The sequence below is a fragment of the Erinaceus europaeus genome, chromosome 10 (assembly GCF_950295315.1).
Source record: "Erinaceus europaeus chromosome 10, mEriEur2.1, whole genome shotgun sequence".
Classification (NCBI taxonomy): domain Eukaryota; kingdom Metazoa; phylum Chordata; class Mammalia; order Eulipotyphla; family Erinaceidae; genus Erinaceus; species Erinaceus europaeus.
In genome coordinates, this window is record NC_080171.1 from 5,955,306 (window position 1) to 5,975,620 (window position 20,315).

Consider the following 20,315-nt stretch of genomic DNA (forward strand, 5'->3'; position numbering starts at 1 on the left):
GAAGACAGAGAGGGGGAGAGAAAGACAAACACCTGCAGAGCTGCTTCACCGCCTGTGAAGTGTCTCCCCTGCAGGTGGGGAGCCAGGGGCTCAAACCAGGATCCTTACGCCGGTCTTCACTTTGTGCCATGTGCGTTTAACTCACTGCGCTACAACCTGGCTCCCTCCTCCTCTGTCTTTTATTGTTTTCACAATGGTCTCAACCATCTTTATATATCCTATCCTCACAAACAGTGAAATAGAGCCCCTGCCATATTTTTATCAAAACTTGTTATTTCTTGTCTTTTCCATAAAACTTATCCTAACAGGTATATGGTGATACCTCACTTGGTTTTGATTTGCATTTTCCTTAATGACTAGTGATGTTTCTTTGTTTACTTGTGGGAAAATTACCATTCATATTTGCTCACATTAAAAAAAATGATTTAAGTAACATTGGTTTCTGGCATCTTACAGGCTTAAGATGTACGAGAACAGGAGGTGGACAATGACACACTTGGTTGAGTGCTCACATTACAAGGCACAAGGACCCCAGTTCAAACTCCTGGCTCCCACCTGCAGGTAGGAAGCTTCACAAGTGGTAAAACAGGGCTGCAGGTGTCTCTCTGTCTCTCTCCCTCTCTTCTTTCCCTTCCCTTTCAAGTTTTCTTTGTCTCCAACCAAAATAAATAAATAAAATATTTTAAAAGAGGTACAACTGGAAATCAGCATCTGTATATATAACATTAAACTTGCCAGCAAAGGTTCATTTTATATCCATTACCATGTGGTTGACCCCCTTTGTCCCTCTTCCCCTTATTTATATGGAAACTTCTATTTTGTTCCAAAAGCATGTTTTTGTTTTGTTCATTCATATTTTTTCACTACTTACACCATATGATTGAAGTCAGTTGGTGTTTGTCTTTCTCTGACTTACTTCACTTAGCAGAATGTTCCATATATGCTGTTGCAAATGACAACATTTCATCTTTTTATAGCTGAGTGATATTTCACTACACACACACACACACACACACACACACATCTTTAATCAATATTTTCAAGGTTAAGAGCCTCTCAAACAAAGGGACAAGAATTTAAATTCAAGCCAATGTAGCAGCAACACTAGACTTTTTCCATTACAGATTACTGCTTCAACTTTCTACTGAAATTTTATTTATAGATTATCTTTCTTTCTTCCCCTTTTACCTTTTGTTTTTATTGGCTTTTTAACCTGAGCACTTCTCAGATGGTGAAGGGGACTGAACCTGAGACTTCGAAGCCTCAGGTATGAGAATCTCTTTGCATAACCCTTATGCTATCTCCCCTCTCCAAAAATTAGTGCTTTTTTATTTTGGTTTACCTTTTATATTGTTAAGCAATGAAAAGAAGAATACAAGTAAATTGGAAAGTCAGACATATATAATAGGATAGCAGAAGTGACATATTTTTATGTCACTATATTTAGCTGAAAGGTTCCTGGCACAATGGTCAATAAAGAAATGAGCCCTCTTGTGGTGTGTGTATGTTGGGGGGGCTTGGGGAGGGCTTTGGCGGGGTTAGACATGTTGCAAGTATTTCTTCTCTCTCTCTCTCTCTCTCTCTCTCTCTCTCTATCAAAACAGAAAGAAATTTGGCTTCCAGGACCAGTGGAGTACCCATGCAGAGACCCAGAGATAACGCTGATGGCTATATATTCATAGTTTTCACCAGAAGATAAAGGAAACTTAACTAGTTCATTAAAAAAAAGAGAACTATGGAGCCAGGCTGTGGTACACCTGTGAAGCATTCACATTACAGTGTGCAAGGACTCAGGTTGAAGCCCCTGGTCCCCACCTGCAGGAGGATAGCTTCATGAGTGGTAAAGCAAAGCTGCAGGTGTCTCTCTGTCTCTCTCCTTCTCCCCTTCTCAATTTCTTTCTGTCTCTATGCAATAATAAAGATAAAACATTAAAAAAATAAAAGAGAACTGTTTTCCAAGTATGATCTAAAGAGTTCTACCTGGAGCTCCACTTCCCCAGAGACCCACCCTACTAGGGAAAGAGAGAGGCAGACTGGGGGTATGGACCAACCAGTCAACGCCCATGTTCAGTGGGGAAGCAATTACAGAAGCCAGATCTTCCACCTTCTACAACCCACAATGACCCTGGGTCCATGCTCCCAGAGGGATAGAGAGTGGGAAAGCTATCAGGGGAGGGGTTGGGATATGGAGATTGGGTGGTAGGAATTGTGTGGAGTTGTACCCCTCCCACCCTATGGTTTTGTTAATTAATCCTTTCTTAAAGAAAAAAGAAAAAAAAGAGTTATAAAAAGAATTTGACACATAACTATAAGAATAATCTACTACTTGAATGTTGAGAAAAACAGATGATGTTTTCAAATAGGACTTACAGAGATAAAGGAACAGTCTTTACATAGTTATTTCTTGTTGAGATTCTTTATCAAAGCAAAGGGTAAACCACTAAATTGCTATCCAGTAAAAGAAATTCTAAAATAAGCAATGCCAAAAATATTCTACAAGTTTACTTATAAGATAAGGCACAGAAATAAAAAAATGAAGTATGGCCTCCTCCTGCTACTAGGCCATACAGAATTTGACTCGCGGGAAGATGAGCCCACTCCTGCCTGACATAATAGGAGAAATGTCAGCACACATGTGATTTGCTGATCTCATCTGCTGCTGCATTTAATGTTTCCACCACCTAGCCTTGTGGTTTTGGCTGTCTAAACAACTGCTTCCAGCTTTTTCTCTACATATTTTACACATTCCCCATTTCAGCGCTAAGCATTGCATTTTTAAGAATGGGTCTCCTCTTCAAAACCCCCTAAGATGTTCCTTCAAGTTTTGGTCCAACTGACTGCACAAACAGCCCATTAGACACATGCCCAGAAAATTCCCATAGAATATTTCTCACAAGCAATCAATTCAATTGTGCTCTAGGAGAAAACCATAGCGATCAATTTCAGACTGGGCTTTCTGCAGCCCTAAGGGTGCAGTCACTCTGGTGGCTGATGGAAGCAAATTTCTAATTTTCATTGACTTTCAATAGGAGACATTCCAGTGACACAACTGACATTCTGTCAGGGTCATTGTGGCATCTGACTAGACTTTCCTGGAGGAAGGCAGGGTATAAAAGTGCATGTATGTACAGTCAAAATGTTCTTATAAAGATTAAGATCTACTTAGGATCTCAGATAAATCCCTGATTGACTACAAAATGTAGAAGAAATTACTCCTTTCAATTTTTTTTAGTAGAAAGGCAACAATGAAATCTAAACAAAATGAGAATTAACCTACAGTCTACTTTCCACCCAGTCTCATCACACTGAATTATTTTCCTTATGCTTTTTGCTAGCCTTTACCTATATATTAAAGATAATTTCTCTCTCTCTTTTTAGAGAGGAGGCTTTGTTTTTTGTTTGTTTGCTTGCAGAGGCTTGGTGCCAGCACTACAAAAGTCCACTGCTCCTGTGGCCATTTTTTTTCATCTTACTGGATAGGACAGAGAGAAATTGAGAGAAGACAGGGAGGGAGAGAGAAAAAAAGAAAGATATACAGTGTCCCCAGAGGTGACACAGTCGAGGAAAGTTCTGGACTTGCATTCATGAGGTCTTACGTTTGATCCCTGGCATTACATATGCCTGAGTGATGCATTGGTTCTTTCTCTCTCTCTCTCTCTCTCTCTCTCTCTCTCTCTCTCATGTAAGTATATATATCAATATGTTTAATACAGATGAAAAGCTGAACAGAACTTAGTATTCTTTATCAATCTAAAACATTATCACTTAGTATAGCACATAGCTCTTGACTTCATTGATTGTATACTTCTAGTGTCATATATTCTAGAAACAATGAACCACAAAGAAATAATCAAACTCAAGCAGCAGATGTGTTTCTCTCATCTCCTCTCCTGGGTCAACTAGGAATATCAAAGGGGACCACATGGGATGACAACAAGACACGACTAGACTGACCTCAGGAACCCACCAAATCACCGGTGAGTGCAAACACATGGACAGAGAGGAACCTAGGGATAGATTAAGTGGCTGGTAACAGTCCTGCAGTTTACCAGTTGAAACTCCACCTCCACTATGTTTCAAAAACAAAAAGACTGCTGAAGGGAGGAGAGGACTCCCCTGAGACTCACCAAATGTAACTGTGAGTCTCCATTGCTACTGCCCTCAGAACCTGGAGCAGTGAAAGGGAGGTCCTGTGCTGACACCAAGGGACAGAGAACTAACCAGGAAACTCAGGAGAAGATCTATACCTCAGTGGCCTAGCAGTGGGGCTGTGAGAGTCTCTTTGCATAAACACTGGATGATCTCTGCCCTACCCAGCTTTATCTCTTGGTCAGGAGTCAGTGATTAAGCTAAGAAGCCTACTTAGAATTTAAAATCCCTCAGGCTCCCATAGCATATAGGGAAGAAAAAGAACAAAAGAGTCTTTTAAGACACTGAGCTCCAACTCAGGGATTAATATTTAAACAACTGTCAACTTCCCCAACTGTGAACCTTTTAATTACCATACTTAGACACAAGTCAATCCAGGCAAGAGTGATCAGTAATTTGAAAGTTACTAAGAAAGGGACCTCATAATATAGTAGATAAAATGGTTAAGCCAACAAGAATAAATATTGGAGAAATGAACCAGAACAAGAATCCAGATAAAAGCCCCCCAAAGGGTGAAGCACAAAATAATGAGGTCAACATCCAAACACTAGTTAAGGAAATAATCACAGGAATGAATAAAGAGTTTGAAAGAATTGTCAACAGAAATGCAGAAACAATAAATGAGACTCTGGAAGAAAACACTAATTATCTCAAGGTTATTAGAGAGCTGAAAGCTGAAATAGCTGAGCTAAGAACACAGCTAGCTGAACAAGCTAAAACAGTATCAGAACAGGGAAAGAAAAATAGATGAACGCCAGAAAACAGTAGAGGGGAGAGAGAATAGAATAAATGAGGCTGAAGACAAAATTAGCAAGATCGAGGGCGATTTAGAGACAACTAAAAAAGAAGTAAGAGATCTCAAAAAGAGATTAAGTGATATTGAAAACAACAGAGTCCTATTTTCAAAAGAAAACTATAAGCATTATTGGCTTACCAAAGGAAGGAAGAGAGGGAGGGGAAGAAAGCATTCTTCAGGCTGTAATAGCTGAAAACTTCTCTAGTATAGACAACATAAAAGACATAAAGGTTCAAGAATCCCAGAGGGTCCCAAACAGAATTAACCCAGATTTAAAGACACCAAGACACATCATACTTAGAATGGAAAGGAATAAGGATAAAGAAAGGATCCTGAAGGCTGCAAGAGAAAAACAAAGAGTCACCTACAGAGAAAAACCCATAAGATTAGCAGCAGACTTCTCCACACAAACACTACAGGCCAGAAGAGAATGGCAAGATATCTATCGAGTGCACAACCAAGACTACTGTATCCTGCTAGACTGTCATTTAGACAAGATGGAGACATTAAAAACCTTGTCAGACAAGCAACAGTTGAAAGAATCAACTATCACCAAGCCTGCTCTGAAAGTTCTGAAAGGTCTCTTAAAAACAGTCAGACTGCCATAAATATTCCATATATCAGAACACTCTAAAAATCTACAAGACTGGCATTAAAGTATCTTCAGTGTTTGATGTCAATAAATGTCAGTGGCCTGAATTCACCTATTAAAAGGCAAGAGTAGGAAGATGGATCAGAAAGCACTACCCAACAATATGCTGTCTACTGGAAACCCACATCACTCAACAAGACAACCACAGACTCAAAGTGAAAGGATGGAAAACAATCATACAGGCAAATGGCCCAAAAAAGTTCAGGAACAGCTATTCTAATATCTGACATGATAGCCTTTAAAATAAATAAAATTTAAAAAGATAGGGATGGATACTACTTAATGCTCAGGGGATGAGTCAATCAAGAAGACTTAACAAGTATTAACAACTATGCACCCAATGAAAAGCCATCTAAATACATAAAACATCTACTGAAAAGCTACAGCAAAATATTAACAGCAGCACAGTCATAGTAGGGGACTTCAACATCCCACTCTCTCAACTTGACAGATCATCCAGGCAGAAAATCAATAAAGACATGAGGGAGATAAATGACGAGATAGATAAATAAGAACTATTGCACATTTTCAGAGTCATTCATCCCAAGAAACTGGAACACACATTTTACTCAAATCCACATGGTTCATTCTCAAGGATAGACCATATGTTAGTTCACAAAGACAGCATCAGCCAATTCAAGAGCATTGAAATCATCCCAAGCATCAGACCACAGTGGAATTAAACTAACACTTAACAATCAACAAAAGATTAGGAATAGCCCCCAAATGTGGAAGCTCAACATTACACTACTTAACAACTACTGGGTCAAGGAGGAAATAAAGGAAGAAATCAAAATGTTTCAAGAGTTCATGAAAATGAAGACACAAGCCATCAAAATATTTGGGACACAGCTAAGGCAGTACTGAGAGTGAAGTTCATACCCACACAAGCACACATTAGGAAACAAGAAAAAGCACAAATAAACAGCCTGATTGCACATCTTAAAGACCTAGAAGAAGAAGAACAAAGGAACCCTAAAGCAACCAGAAAGACAAAAATAACTAAAGTTAGGGCAAAAATAAATAACCTTGAAAATAAGAAAACCATACAAAAGATCAATGAAAGTAAATGTTGGTTCTTCAAAAGAGTGAACAAAATTGATAAACCTTTAGCCAGAGTCACAAAACAAAAAAGGGAGAAGACCCAAATAAATTGGATAGTAAATGAAAGAGGAGATATCACAACAGACACTGCAGAAATTCAACATATCATGTGAGGCTTCTATGAACAACTATTTGACACCAAGCTAGAGAACCTGGAAGAAATGGACCATTTCCTAGATACCTACCAACTTCCAAAACTAAGTAAAGAGGAACTAGATAACATGAACAGGCCCATCACAGTTAATGAAATTGAAACAGTTATCAAAAACCTTCCCAAGAATAAAAGTCTTGGACTAGATGGTTTTACAAATGATTTCTACAAATCCTTCAAGGAAGAGTTAATACCTCTACTTTTAAAAGTCTTCCAGAAGATTGAAAACACAGGAATACACCCTTCCAGCTTCTATGAGGCCAACATTACTGTGATGCCAAAAGCAGACAGGGATACAACCGAAAAAGAAAACTACAGACCAATATCTCTGATGAACACAGATGTTAAGATATTGAACAAAATTCTAGCCAACCGGATACTGCAGTATATTAAAAAGGTTGTTCATCATGACCAAGTAGGATTTATCCCAGGCATGCAAGGTTAGTTTAATATACATAAATCAATCAACATGATCCACTATATCAACAAAAGCAAGACCAAAAACCATATGGTCATATAAATAGACACAGAGAAAGCCTTTGACAAAATACAGCATCCTTTTATGATCAAAATACTACAAAAAATGGGACTAGATGAAAAGTTCCTGAAGATAGTGGAGTCTATATATACCAAACCTACAGCCAACATCACACTCAGTGGTGAAAAACTGGAAGCATTTCCACTCAGATCAGGTACTAGACAGGGATGCCCACTATCACCATTACTATTCAACATGGTGTTGGAAGTTCTTGCCATAGAAATCAGGCAGGAGCAAGGAATTAAAGGGATACAGATTGGAAGAGAAGAAATCAAACTCTCACTATTTGCAAATGACATGATAGTTTACATAGAAAAACCTAAAGAATCAAGGTGTCAGGCTACAAAATTAACATACAAAACTCAGTGGCATTCCTCTATGCAATCACTAAGTTAGAAGAAATTAAAATCCAGAAATCAATTTCATTTATAATAGCAACAAAACAATAAAATATGTGGGAATAAACCTAACCAAAGAAGTGAAAGACTTGCATACTGAAAATTATGAGTCACTACTCAAGGAAATTGAATAAAACACAAAGAAGTGGAAAGATATTCCAGGTTCATGGGTTGGAAGAATTAACATCATCAAAATGATTATACTACCCAGAGCCATATATACAAATTTAATGCTATCCCCATAAAGATCCCAAACACATTTTTAGGAGAATGGAACAAATGCTACAAATGTTTATCTGGAACCAGAAAAGACTTCAAATTGCCAAAATAATCTTGAGAAGAACAGAACTAGAGGCATCACACTCCCAGATCTCAAATTGGATTATATGGCCATTGTCATCAAAACTGCTTGGTACTGGAACATGAATAGACACACTGACCAGTGGACTAGAATTGAGAGCCCAGAAGTAAGCCCTCACACTAAAGGAATCTAATCTTTGACAAAGGTGCCCAGACTATTGAATGAGGAAAGCAGAGTTTCTTCAACAAATGGCGTTGGAAAAAATGGGTTGAAGCGTGCAGAACCACTATATTTCACCAAATATGAAAGTAAATTCCAAGTGGATCAAGGACTTGGATGTTAGACCACAAACTATCATACTTAGAGGAAAATATTGGAAGAACTCTTTTCTGCATAAATTTTAAAGACATCTTCAATGAAATGAATCCAATTACAAAGAAGACTAAGGCAAGCATAAACCTATGGGACTTCATCAAATTAAAAAGCTTCTGCACAGCTAAAGAAGCTACTACCCAAACCAAGAGACCCCTCACAGAATGGGAGATCTTTACATGCCATACATCAGACAAGAATATAACCAGAATATATAAAGAACTTGCCAAACTAGAAAAAAAAAATAACTCAATCCAAAAATGGGGGGAGGACATGGACAGAATATTCACCCAGAAGAGACTCAAAAGGCTGAGAAACACGTGAAAAAATGTTCCAAGTCTCTGAGTGTCAGAGAAAAGCAAATATAGACAACAATGAGATACCACTTCACTCCTGTGAGAATGTCATACATCAGAAAAGATAATAGCAGCAAATGCTAGAGAGATTATGGAGTCAAAGGAACCCTCCTACACTGCTGGTGGGAATGCAAATTGGTCCAACCTCTGTGGAGAACAGTCTGGAGAACTCTCAGAAGGCTAGAAATGGACCTACCCTATGATCCTGCAATTCCTCTCCTGGGAATATATCCTATGGAACCCAATACACCCATGCAAAAAGATCTGTGTACACATATGTTCTTAGCAGCACACTTTGTAATAGCCAAAACCTGGAAGCAACCCAGGAATCCAAGAACAGATGAGTGGCTAAGCAAGTTGTGGTATATATACACTATGGAATACTACTCAGGTATAAAAAATGGTGACTCCAGGAGTCGGGCTGTAGCACAGCGGGTTAAGCGCAGGTGGCACAAAGCACAAGGACCGGCATAAGGATCCCGGTTCAAGCCCCGGCTCCCCACCTGCAGGGCAGTCGCTTCACAGGCAGTGAAGCAGGTCTGCAGGTGTCTATCTTTCTCTCCTCCTCTCTGTCTTCCCCTCCTCTCTCCATTTCTCTCTGTCCTATCCAACAACGGCAACAACAATAATAACTACCACAATAAAACAACAAGGGCAACAAAAGGGAATAAATAAGTAAAATAAATATTTAAAAATAAATAAATAAATAAATGGTGACTTCACTGTTTTCCACCGATCTTGAATGAACCTTGAAAAATTCATGTTAAATGAAATAAGTCAGAAATGGATGAATATGGGATGATCTCCCTCTCAGGCAGAGGCTGAAAAACAAGATCAGAAGAGCAAACACAAGTAGAACCTTAAATGGAATTGGTGTATTGTACCAAAGTAAAAGACTCTGGGGTGGGTGTGGGGGAGAGTACAGATCTTTTAGAGGACCTCGTGGAGGTTGTATTATTATATGGAAAACTGAGAAATGTTATGCATGTTCAAACTATTTTATTTACTGTGGAATGTAAAACATTAATTCCCCAATAAAGAAATTAAAAAAAAATCAAACTCATGAATAATAATGTTGGTGTAAACATAAGTTATTTTATTTTATATATTACATTTATTTTATTGCCAACAGGGTTACTGCTGGGGCTTAGTATTGGCACTATGAATCTACCATTTTTTTTTTGTTAGAACAGAGAGAGTATAGGGAGATATAGAGAGGAAGAGAAAGACAGACACCTGAACTCCTGGCTTGAACATAGGTTCTGGCACTTGGCAATATGTGTGCTTAACCAGGTGAACCACGTCCTAGCACCTATGAATTATTTGATATTTACATATTAAGCAGTACATGTATTCTATATGATATCTGATAACCTAGCACTCTATTACTTTTTAAATAATATTTCAAATGTTCTCATTATTAATAATATTATTAATTAATTAATTTGTGGTTCTAGGACAATTTGATTTCACCTTACTTTAGATGCATTAATACACACACACACACACACACACAGCATAGCACTGTGGGCCCCTATCATCCTGTCCCTCAATGTGGATCAACTATGGTAGAGACTGTTCCATTCTCCAAAGGGAGTTTGGTCAACGTACTTTGCCTACTACCCAAGGAACTTGAGTCCTGAAATTACTGCAGATAACTCCACTGTGTGTCCTGGGGCCCTTCCTCCCCAGATTCCTACTCCTCTAGGGAAAGAGACAGACAGGCTGGGGTTATGGATCGACCTGCCAATGCCCATGTTCAGCAGAGAAGCCAGACCTTCCACCTTTTGTACTTCATAATGATCCTGGGTCCATACACTCAGAGGGTTAAAGAATAGGAAAGCTATCAAGAAAGGAGTTCTGGGAGTGGGAATTATGAGGAAATGTACTCCTCTTACCCTATGGTCTTACCAATATTTCCATTTTATAAATAAAAATTTAAAAAAAAGAAATTGTAATCTCTTATATAACTAAAGAGGGGCTGGATAAAGAGATAAACTTAAAATTTTAATTAATAAAATATACTTTGTATTAATAAAATAAGCCTTTAGCAGTAGGTGAGTTGAGGAACTATACTTTTTAATCTTGTAATTTTTATATACCACTATGAAATCACTAATAAAAATAAGAAATAGATAAGACTGAGGAAAGAAAATTTTAAAGTAAAACACAAATAAATGGTCATATATCAAATTTTAATGTACGTATTAATTACTCAGGTGACAATAAAATTAGAGAGTTTCAAGCCTTATGACCAGAAAGTCTGATTCTACAGTTGTGGAAAGGGTCTGGAATTTAATTTTAGTTACATTTATAATGACTTTTGTAGTCACTGTTTTCAGTGAGTTCAAGAATTTATTATTTAAAAGAAATGAGAGAGGGGGGAAGGCCACTAAGGAATAAATAAAAAAACAGTCAGGGAAGTAGGAAAACAATGCAGTGGTGAATAGTGTCAAAGAAGAAATCAATTTCAAATGATAGAGTGGTAACCATGTTATATGCTACAAAGAAATCAAGTAGTCTAAGGCTCAAAAAGGCCCATTTTCCCAAGAGGACTATGCTAATCTTGTTTGGTTTGACTTGACTTGTTCTTACATTGGCTTTAATGAACACATTATTTTCTGGCATTATTAATCCACAGTTTAATCATTTGTTTTATACTTTGCTGAGATGTAATGGCAAATTTACTTTTTTTATCACTCCTAGAATACCCTCTCTTGCTTTTATAAAAACCAAAGCAATAACTAGTTTTGCTAATCTATTGGAATTACTAGGAGTCTTTCTTAGTTATCCCCAACATTAATTTACTGCTTTAAAAATTGGGATAAAACTAAAAATTCTAAGAACTAATTAAATGATGTGGTTATATTTAGACCAATGAATTTAGAAGTCAGAAGAGCCATAGTAATTAAATTCAAAAATAGGATAAGTGTCACGTAAAAGACAAGATTAGATCTTCTCCATATGGCAATAAGAAAAAGAAGGAACAATAAGGTAAAAACCACTGCTAGGTACTGCCTCAGACCGTCATTGTCCCTTCTCAATATATCTTCACCCTTAGCCAACATTAACTCTTAGACCTAGGGAAGAATTTTAATTACTGCTAAGGTATTTAAATCTAATGCATATTTTCTTTGGTGCTATTCTTTCTTATCTTCCACTCCAACTTTGCATCAGCCAAATCTCTCTCAACCAAAAATACCCAAGTGGGGTAGGGTTAGTCTCAGATTCAACCTATAAAATTTGTGAGGAAGATTACCACCAGAGAATACCTGAAGATATACTACACACACACACACACACACACACACACACACACACACACACACACACGTACACGCACACACACACGCGCGTGCACACACACATTAACACTTTACAGTGGATTCATTATATTTGCACACAATTTCATTATGTACCAGGGCCCCCAAATTTTCTCCCTCCTTCTCTCCCCTCCCTTCCCCAAATCCTTCATATTGGTGCAACACACCATGTCCAGTCCATGTTTCACTTTGTGCTTTCTCTCCCCATCCCTACTCTATTAAGTTCCACTAACAAGTGAGGTTATTTAGTATCCATCCTTCTCATTTTGGCTCATCTCACTCAACTTGATATCCCCATGTTTTGTCCAAGAGGAAAAAAAGGAAACAACTTTATCATGTTTAAGAGCTGAGTAATATTCATTGTATATATGTACCACAATTGTTTTAGCCACTCATCTGAAGTTGGATATCCGAGATGCATCCAGGTTCTGATATCAAAAGCAGACAGGGATACAACAACAACAAAAAAAAGAAAACTACAGACTGATATCTCTGATGAACATTTCTGTCCTTTCTGATGAAAGACATTCTTAGAGGTGTAAAGTGCTATCTCATTGTTGTCTTTACTTGCATTTCTTTGATGATCAGTGACTTTAAACACAAAATGATTATGATTACTAGGAAGACTGAACTGTATGATATGCATAAAAACAATGGGCCCCTTGGAATATACCTAAAATTAAAATAGACCTACTAGCTTTTTTCCAAAACAGAGACCTCAAATTTCATCTGCAATACTCTTTCCTTTAAGTTCATGATTGGTCAACAATTTGTTCTGTTTTATATCTTAAATCTTTTTTTTCAGCCACCAGATTCCAGATGATACCATGATGCCAACCTGACTTCCCTGGGAAGATGACTCCACCAATGTATCCTGGAACCCCACCTCCAGAGACCTTCTCTACTAGGGAAAGGTATAAACAGGCCGAGAGTATGGATTAATCTGTCAATTCCCATGTTCAGTGGAGAAGCAATTACGGAAGCCAGACCTTCCACCTTCTGCACCCCATAATGATCCTGGGTCCATATTCCCAGAGGGACAAAGAATAGGAAAGCTATCAAGGGAGGGAATGGGATACAGAGTTTTAGTGGTGGGAATTTGCAGGCTCGCTCTGGGTCCCATGCCCCCTGGCTAGCAGCTGTCAGAGCAGCCCCCTGGGAGTCCTGGGGTAGCTCTGCTTGATGAGGGCAAAGTTCATGGAGAGACAAGGCAGCCAGCTCTGGGAAAGCCTCAGTGGGTCATCTCATTTATTGAGAGTAAAAGCAAGCTGCTATACCCATTGTCCAGTGATAAGGTTGAGGTAATCATTAAGCCAAACACAAAGCAATACAATGCATAGTCACATTTTGACCTACAAACTATTTGATCACAAGTGGAAAGTTACCATACAAGGTTTGATCATGAGCTTCACAATGCATATTTCTCTGGGGGTAAATTACAGGCACTTCAGGACAAGGGGTAAAGGGGGCAGTTGAGTAACAGGACATTTCCAGTGGTTTTCAAGTTTGGCTAAGCACAATATACAGTAAATCATGGCCTTTGTTTTAAGGGGAAAGGAGGGGGCATGTGTAGAATGGTAGCCCCCTCCAACACAGCCATCCATCATTAGTTCAAGAGGCCAGGGGGGACCTGCCATTTTCTTGACCCAGAGGAGGGAGAGCCTGGGGTCGACCTGCTCAGATCTCATGGAAACAACAGCCTGCACTTCCTGGACAGTGGGCCCACTCTCCAAAAGGAATTGTGTGGAATTGTACCCCTCTTATCCTATAGTCTTGTCAATATTTCCATTTTATAAATTAAAAAATTTTAAATGAATAAAAAAATAGAAACAAAAAAATTATCATGGACCATTAAATGGATATTTAAAAAGCAAAGATTAAATAATTATATTATACACAAGTAATTTATTTTGGCTTCCATTTGCAGAAGGTAAGTTTGAAGTGTTTGTTAGATTGGCAAAATAGCTCATTTGGGAAGTGTGCTGTTTTGCCAGTGCTCAACCCAAGTTTGAGACCAAGCCTCGCCTCATTAAAGGAAACTTTGCTGCTGTTAGCTCTTTCATTCTTTCTCTACATCTCACTCTAGCTAAAAGAAAATTTCATTAAAGTTTAGTAAAAAAATTTAACAAAGTTTTAGTAAATATTTTGTTATTAGCAAAGACATTTCAATAAAGCAGGAGATTTTGATTTCCAGCTTTGCCTTTGACTGATTATTTTACCTTAATGAGTAATTCAACACCTGAATTTTAGTTTGGGGGAGATAAAGTTTAATATTAGCAAAATAACGTCCTTAGATGAGATTTTATAGGGCTAGCAATAATATATATAAAACAAATGAGAGGAAGACAAAAAAAAAAGAAAGAAAGAAAAAGGAGGCACTACCAGGACCCAGACAATTTGTCTGAAATAATTCCTGATCTATAGGCGAGTGTATGGAGGCTACCATCTTGTTAATTTGAGAAGTCAGAAATCAAGATTCAGTAAGATAGAACCAACTATTTTTACTGGCAGATTAGTACAAAGCGACTTACACAGAGCAAGAATCCCAAATACCTTCACAAGGGTTGACTTTAGTTTCAGGACAAATATTTATTTGAGACACATTGTCATGTAAAATTATACTCTGTCAACAACCCCCCCCCCAATAGAAAGAAAACTACTAGAAAGTAGACCAAAAAATCCCAGAGATCACAGAGAAAAATGAACTAAGCTCCTTTCACTCAGAACAGAAGGACCTCAGTGACTATATGAGATACCCAATTATACCAGAAAGACCAACAAGAAATGTAAATCCTAAGAAGCCCTGTAATAACAAGATAGAAATAGTGTTTAAAAATCATTGAGAAGGTCAAACTAAGAAACAGAATTGCTCATCAAAAAACACTGCTTCTTAAAAGAAAAACAAAGCACAGTGAACATGCAAATATCATAATACTTAATATCTAATTAAAACCAAGCATATAAAGAAGCATAAAAATATGCCCCTCAAATATCAAACATGAATGTCTAAGATAATTTCGTTTTAGATAAGAGTACTCAATGAAACAATTAAAGTAGGTGCCATGAATACAATGAACAGGACAGTAAACTGAGATAAATGTACATTTTCATGAATTTTTAAATATTAAAAAGGTAGGACAGTGAGAGAGCTTTGGAGATGAATAATGGTGATGACTGCATAACAATTTAAAACACCTACTGCCACTGACTTGCATAGCTGAAAACATAAAATAGTAGATCTCACGCTATATTATCATAAGTTTTAGAAGTAAAAGTCATTGGAAAGTATAAAAAATTAAAAACTAAAGGAAAAAAGATCAATAAAGTTGAAAATATATTTAAAAATTATTTTAAAAAACATGAGAGTGGTGTTAGAGTCAAGATGGATGAAGCTTCTTTAAGTATAGGAACATTATCAGTTAGTGTAGTCTAACAAATGTATATTTAATATCTTATTAAAAGGGAAGACATAAAAATGTTGAAAAAATAGCAAACTTTTTTTTTCAAATTTGATTAAAACAACATATCTACAGTTTAGAGCTACACAATAAACATCTTCCATAATAAACAAATAAATGTAAACACTAAAATTCAACCAAGTCAAGTACAACATACTTAAATTGGTAAAAATCAAAGGCATAGGCTCCTAAGCTGAATATGGGCTCCAGACCAAATCAAATAGATGAGGTATACAGTCAACAATATTTATACCCTTTTCCCATATTAGGGAGCTACTCTCTTCCCTGATGCAGCTTTCTGGTCCTTTTCCAGCCATGACATCATCTCCCCAGACAGTAACTTGGATCCACCTATATATCAGATTTCAGGCTCAGGAAAAAAAAATTAGTATAGCCACAGGCCCTTTGGATTATAACTAAAATATGCCTACTAGCTATCTACAAAATGGAGGACCCCCCCAACTCTTCACCTGCACTATTCCAGCTTTAATGAGTGTTCAGCAGTTTGTTTGGCTTTGTATGATATTTCTCTTGTCAACCACCAGGTTCCAGATGCTAGCATAATGCTGACCAGACTTCCCTGGACAGACAATTCCACCAATGTGTCCTAGAGCTCTGGTTCCCAGAGCCCCACCCTACTAGGGAAAGAGAGAGGCAGGCTGGGAGTATGGATAGACCTGTCAATGCCAATGTTCATCGGGGAAGCAATTACAGAAGCCGGACTTTCCACCTTTTGCATCCCACAATGACCTTGGGTCCATACTTCCAGAGGAAGTATAAAGAATAGGAAAGCTATCAGGGGAGTGGATGGGATATGAAGAGCTAGTGGTTGGAATTATGTGGAATTGTACCCCTTTTATCCTATGGCTTTGTCAGTGTTCCCTTTTTATAAATAAAAAAAAAATCAAAGGCTAAAAAGAAAATCTTGACGCAGAATAAAATTCATGTGTAGAACAAAGACAAAACCTCTCACATTTTTCACTAGAAACTATGTCAGACAGAAGGCAATGGAATAAAAACCTTAACCTTAAAGATGCAAAAACCAAGATTCTCTAAAAAGTGAAAAAGATTCTTCAAACATTAAAAACTAGGCTGGCCTTTATTCTCATCTAAACAGAAGGTGACAGAATTTGTTAAAACACATTTGAACTAAAGAAGTGATAAAAAACAAATTTCCAGCAAATGGAAATATGCCAGAGACTGAGGTGTACATTTAATAGCAAAAGAATGAAGAACATCTGAAGCAGTAACTCCACAGCTAATATCAAGTAGATCAATGCATTCACGTTACTTACAAAACCATAAGAACAGAACTGACTATACAGGAATATATAACAGTGCTTTTTGTTGTTTATGACATATGTATAAATACACAAAGGAAGAGGAATTGAAGTACAAAGTCATAAAACTTTATACCAGTTGTAATATACAGTATTAACTGAAGATAGTTTACAATAGGCTGAAGTTGCATATTTTAAGTCCTATGATAGCCATTAACGTGAAATTAGGAAGTATAGTAACAGATCAACAGTGGACAAAAATAAGATACTGAAATATATTTCAATCAGTCTAAAAGAAGGGAGGATAAGAACAAATAAACAGGGGGATTGGGAGGTAGCACAGCGGGTTAAGTGCACAAGATGCCAGCCACATGCAAGGACTGATGTGAGGATCCTAGTTCAAGCCCCCGGCTCCCCACCTGGAGGGGGTTTGCTTCACAGGCGGTGAAGCAGGTCTGCAGGTGTCTGTCTTTCTCTCCCTCTCTCTGTCTTCCCCTCCTCTCTCCATTTCTCTCTATCCAACAAAAACAGCACTGAAAACAGTAATAATAACAACAACAATAAGGGCAACAAAATGGGTAAAATGGTCTCCAGGACCAGTGGATTTGTAGTGCAGGCACCGAGACCCAGCAACAACCCTGGAAGCAATAAATAAATAACAAACAATTTAGAAAATTTAAAAATGAGCAAAAGGGTAGTTTTTTCTTTTTTATTCCCTCCCCAGCTCTCCCCAAAAGGGTAGTTTTAAACTCAATAATACAAATAATCATACTGGAAAACATTAGCTGAATACTCTAGTTAAAAGACAAAAGATATAAAAGTGGATAAAAAACAAAACCCTATTCTTTTGATTCCAGAGATGCATTTGAGACTAAGAGAAAGCTAAGTTCAGAGTAAAGAGACAGGAAGAAAAAAGTCAGGTCTGAGTGTCCAGTGAGAAGCTTTGGGAGAGTACTCATCTGCAGAGTCAGATCAAACACAGCTTCAGATTTTCAAAATATACTTTGAGAACCAATGGTATAAAAACTGGAGGGGAGGGGATATGGAGATCAGGTGGTGGGAATTGTGTGGAGTTGTACAGTTTTATTAATGTCTCCTACAGTTTTATTAATGTCTCCTTTCTTAAATAAATTTAAAAATTTGGGGGACATTTACTCAAGAAATTGATTGCTTGTCAATTTACAATGAACACTGTACTATTTTAACAGACTTTGACAGTTCTATGTCTGGCCTGCAAGCTAGTAAGTAGTTTGACAGTCTTCAAATCTGAGCAAACAAGGATTAAAAATCAGTGAAGGGGATATATACAAGTTTTAGATAATTTCAAAAAAGACCAGAAAAAATTTTCCCTATGAGATCTGCCTTGCTTGTTTTTACCTGAATTAATTCCCTCTTTTTAAAAATTATTTAGAAGTATATTTATATATATTTTCCCTTTTGTTGTCCTTGTTGTTTCTTACTGTTGTTGTAGTTATTGTTGTTGTTATTGATGTGATTGCAGGACAGAGAAATGGAGAGAGGAGGAGAAGACAGAGAGGGGGAGAGAAAGATAGACACCTGCAGAGTGAAGCCACCCCCCTGCAATGGGGAGCTGGGGGCTCAAACCAGAATACTTAAGCCAGTCCTTGTGCCATGTGCGCTTAACCCGCTGCGTTACTGCCCAACTCCCTTGACCTAATTCTCAAAGTATTCAACGTGAATAACGAGATACTATGGACATTTGTAGAAACAAATAGTGGCTTAACATCACAGATGCAAAAAGAAGCACTGACAGCTGGAGCTAAAATAATAATAATAATAAAAGTAGCCAAAAACCTGATTAGGTAAATCGGGCAGTGAAATGGCTCTGATATATTCCTGAGGATCTAAAAAGCCCTGCACGTGCCATGGAAAAGGACCTGAAATCATAAACTCCCTTGTGCATAATAGTCAGCATCAACTCAAGCAGAAACTGAGGAGTGAGATGGTGTTAACTGCCTGCTGAAATAATGAATGCTTGCTCTGAACACACAAAAGCCTCCCCTCCCCCCACCTCAGGAAAGAATCAGGAAGACTTCTTAACTCATGATATTTGAGAAATTATTAGCAAAATAGAATAGTTAGCTGATTGTTATGCTGACTACAAAACAATTTAGTCCAGTCAAATCCATCCAACAAAATATCATCTCTGAAGCATTACTCCAAGAACACACTAAACAAAATATGCAGTATCAATAGTAAACAGTAGAAATGAAAGACAGATCTGGGTGAAGGGGAAAGGGGCAGGAATCAGCACTTTTATCTATTATTATTATTATTTAGATTTTATGTAGGTAGGACTAAAAACTACAGCACATCTGTCTATACATATGTAAAGCTTCCTAGTTCTGCATAACAGGTGATAGCTATACACTTTTATCCCCCAGCCTCATTGAGGCCCCCAAAGTTCCTCTTCCCCCCCAAACCCTTATTCTGTTTTGTCCCCAGAGTTCCTTGCTTTGGTGCAGTATACCACCCTCACTCCGAGTTAAGTTCCCTGTTCTCCCTTTCTGTCTCCCAGTTCCATCCATCTACATGTGGAGTCCTTCTGTATTCACCCCTCTCTTCCTGACCTATATCATACAATGCATTTCTTCTGCTACCAGAACAGATGAGGCAAAGATTGAGATTTTAGAGTTTCTGCTTTGATACTTAGGTTTTTGATGACTGACTTTGTTTCTACAACATTGGTGATGTCACTCAGTCCTTTCTGGCCTCTCCTTTCATATATATATATATTTTTTTTCCTTTTATTACTGTTATTTGAGTTCCCATTTCTGTTCTACCACAGATTACTTCATTTGGAGTTAGGTTCCCTTACATCTTTTCCAGGAGGACTTTTTCCAGTAATTCTTGCAAGACAGCTCTGGTGGTGGTAAACTCTCTATTTTATTTATAAAAAGGAAACATTTACAAAACCATAGGATAAGAGGGGTACAACTCCACACAAATCCCACCACCAGAACAGTGTATCCCATCCTCTCATGACAGCTTCCCTATTCATTATCCCTCTGGGAGTATGGATCCAGGGTCATTATGGGATGCAGAAAGTGGAAGGTCTGGATTCTGTAATTGCTTCCCTGTTGAACATGGCCGTTGACAGGTTAATCCATACTCCCAGCCTGTCTCTCTCTTTCCTAGTAGGGCAGGGCTCTGGGGAAGCAGAGATCCAGGACATATTGGGGGGGTTTGTCTGTCCAGGGAAGTCTGGTCAGCATCATGCTAACATCTGGAACCTGGTGGCTAAAAACAAAGTTAACATACAAAGCCAAACAGATAGTTGATCAGTCATAAACTTAAAGGCTGGAATAGTGCAAATGAAGAGTTGGGGGGGTCCTCCATTTTGTAGATAGCTAGTAGGCATATTTTATTTATTTTCCAAAATGTCCTGTGGCTATACTAGTTTATTCGTTTGTTTT